Source organism: Thalia democratica, chromosome 3, assembly GCF_965202585.1.
Source record: "Thalia democratica chromosome 3, ktThaDemo2.hap1.1, whole genome shotgun sequence".
In the NCBI taxonomy this organism is placed as follows: domain Eukaryota; kingdom Metazoa; phylum Chordata; class Thaliacea; order Salpida; family Salpidae; genus Thalia; species Thalia democratica.
The window spans coordinates 8147356-8151400 of record NC_139167.1 but is presented as its reverse complement, the minus strand read 5'-3'; positions in this window follow the sequence as shown (position 1 = coordinate 8151400).

Below are 4045 nucleotides of genomic sequence, written 5' to 3'. Positions count from 1 at the left end.
TTGTAACTAAGTATACTACGTATAGTTTTAAGCTTATGGTTTTAACTAGTTAACCATGAAACTTATTTAAACTTTAATTTATTTAAGAATATTTTAACACTACAGTTATTTAATTCTTAGTTGAAATGTTTTGATTACAGTAACCTCTCGCATCTTTACACACTCGTGACGTTACGCACTCTCGTTTAGTTACGCATTTTAGAAATTTAACAAATTATAAAAAGTATTTTAACTTTCTTTTATAATTGCACAAATTAAGTTTATTGTATATATTTAGTTTAAAATATGTTTTTAAATGCTAACTCACCACTCTTTATATCTTCATACTTTATAATTTATGTTCCTTGAATTATGGATAAACATTAGTTACACCTTAGTATATTAAATAATTTCTTAACAATAAGAGATTAAATTAAAATAGTGAAAGAAATATGACTGTGTTAAAAAAAGGAAGTATAATAAAATAATTAGAGTTTAAAACTTAATTAAATAGTACAGCACTCTAGCCCTATATATGAATAAGCATCTAAAAAGAAATCTAATGAAACTTCCGAACAAAAAGTAGCAGTGATACTTAATAAATATAGAACTTAAACTTAATACAAATCTCAATTGTTTTTTTAGTACACAAATTACTAATTTTCATTTGACATTTTCTTAGTTTCAGTTCTTAATTGTAAACAAATGCTTAATTATAAATAGAATTTGTTAAGTAGAATAAAATATAATTGTTAAATATTAAAATAAGTCACATAAACATAAAACCTACTTATTATTAAAACTAGTAAAATTTCTTCAACAACTATTGTTATTTTTTATAAATTTAAATCTTTTTTTAAATATATGTAAAGTTTTATCTTTTCTCTTCATATTTATAAATAAAGTAAACAAATTGTTAAAAGTGGGAAAGTCTTAAGTCTGTTTTTAACTAGAAGCAATATCAAAAAAAAAGACATTAAAGTAAGTTTATTTGTTACACCTCGTATATTTATGCACTTTTTCTGTGTACACAATGTGCGTAAATAAGCGAGAGGTTACTGTATAGAGTTATGTGAAGAAACGTAAGTTATTTGTACATTTTTTGTATTTGTACATTATTGTTTATGCGCTATAAAGTTGAATCATGATAATGTTTTAGATAGAGATTACATAATTGTTAGTTATTGAAAAAATTATCAGTAATAGACATACACTCAGCATTAAAACTTATAATATATTATATTACCTTTCTTTTAACTAGAAACTAATAATTTTGAAGTTTATTGAAATAGATACAGTCTCATATGATTTAATTAACGTTATATGGTATAAAATTGGTGTTTAGATTTTTAACCATAAACCTTTTGTGGCCAGTAAATAATAAACTTACAAATTCAACACACGCACATTCACCACCTAATTTATTATTATTTAATTTTTTTACTTATTATATTTAGTTTTTATTTTTACTAACACTTTTACCCCTAACCCTAACCCTTGATCGGTTCTCAGATTTAATTGGCTAGATATTGTATTCGGTTTAGAAGTTTAGCGGTTCCCAAATTAAATACTTTTGTTGGAACACACTATTCTACTTTTCTCATACTTTAACTCTGAATCCTTCAAATAAGTAAATAGCTTAAAATCTATTCCCGTCAGGTAACTACAGATGTAAAAAAAACATTGTTTTATAATAACCAATTTTACTAAAATGTGTTATTTAGCATAAAATGTATGCTTTTACAAACTTTTATACTTTATACGCTATACAAATGTTATAAAATTCAAACATTGATATTGAAATAGAGAGTATAAGTCATTATATGTTGGGCTTAAACTAAGTTCATTAAAAATTCTTAGTTTTTAGTAAACTTTTGAAACTTTACGTTTTAAAACTCTAATATCTAGTCACAATTAAAATATGAGCACAAAACACATTATCTAGTATTTATAAAAAGAAGTGTGTAAACTTAAACTTTTTTAAACAGCAGAATTTGTTCAAATTTATATTTAAATTACATTTATTTTATTATAAGCATCGTCAATTGGATTTACCTCAAACTATTAAACTATTAACTCTCTTATATAAATATACTATAAAATTTAAAAGTTAAGTGAACATCCTAAAGCCTGAATTTTTACCACAAAAAGTAACAATAAATTTATTTGGCGTATAAAACAGTTTTGTTTTGCAAATAGTTTGTTTTATTTAATCCTGTTAAATAAGAGTTTTTAGTGTAGGTAATTACACTAATTACTGAGTAGATTTTTGTGTAACCACGTATGTTTTTTTTTATGTCGTATTTTTAATAAGTTATAATTTACTAGAAATTACTTTAACTAAAATTTTATTGAGAAAATCTATCTAAGTTTTATAGTCATCTAGTTTTTAGTTATAGTATAATTATTATAGGCTAGAATGTTAACGTAAGAATCATAAGTTATAACTTGACTAAAGAAGTTTTATTTTTTAACTTGCGAATTTGTTTAGTTTAGATAAATACATAAAGATTTGGTCACCTTAAGTAACCTAAAAACCTTCCTTAATCCAATAACCATCATTGTTATATCATTATATCAAAATACTTGTAAAAATATACAATTGAATACTCAAATAAGTAAAGTTTATATTCTGATACTTAACACCAAGAAATTAAGTAAGAAAGAACTTCAGATCAAAACTGTTTACATATTATGAATAAAACATTAATTATATTTTATACAGGAGTATCACAAACTACTGAAAACAATCATAAAAAATATTTAATGCAAAGTATTAATATATATCAAAATATTTGAAGCATAACTTATACCATTTTGTGTACACTAGTAATAACATTTTTTGAAAATTGTCTACATTACTTTTTTTCTGTTTTGAGTAATAAAATTAATTTTACTTTTGTTTAAGTAATTGCCAAAAAAAAATTTTTAAATATTGTAAAAATAATCAAATTAAATTAGTATATTTAATTAATTTATTTCATTTAAAAAAGCTTTTACTATTTGAACTTTGTAACGAAGTTTTAAATAATATACGATTCTGTTTTTAAATAACTATGACATTTTAAAACTAATAGTTGTGAATTGTTAGAGTTTTTAAAACTAAGACCAGTGTCTTGTTAATTGAATAAAACGAAAACCAGGTCGTAAGCCGATAAATTTTAGTGTTATATTAAAGTTATAATTTAATAGCAAATTATTGAACAAAAAACTTTACATTAGTCGGTATTTAGTAAAAAAAATATAACAATGTCTCAACAGTAGTGCACTATTTATGTTTGGTTAAATTATTTATTAAATAATTTTTTTAGATGACTCATGATAAATATCTCATTGACGTCATTAAGCTATCTAGCTAAAAGTTAGTTTTATTAAAATGCATTTGAACAAAAAGCAGTTCATTTGAATAAAAATCTGCATTTGAAAATATTTAAGTTACTAAAAAATTAATAAAAACTAAAATTATTAATAATAAGTATGAAGTAAAAAACATATTTGAAATCATCTTAGTGAAGTTAGAAGTACTTTTTAAGCAACAAAATACTTCAAACAAAAAATTAGTATTTGTTTAATTAGTTTTACTAAAATTATAGTTAATAAAAAGAGCATTTTAACCTCTGTTGGTCTGTAGTTTCAAAATAACATTTAAATGAATATATTTGTAACAAATATAAAAAAAATACTTTAGTATAGCTAAGTGACGTTAATAAGTAACATGAAATTATTTTCTATTTAAGATTTTTAACTTGGTTTAAATAAAGTTAGCGAATTGAATATTTAATTAAAAACCGGGTTTCAGTGACAAAAAATTATGACTTCTTCAAGATTAATAAAATACTACATTAAAAAAATAAAAAATATGTTTTAAAAAGTTAATATTTACAAAAGAAAAAAAAAATCTCTCTTTAAACTTCTAAAGACAGGTTTATTAAATAAAGCTAATAAATTTGATTTGATTATTGTGATATATTGATTTAACTTAAGCGATAATTTTTCAAAATTAAGACAAATGCTATTATAATTAGAAATATAAAAATATCTTCATAAAACATGGTTAGTAAAAAAT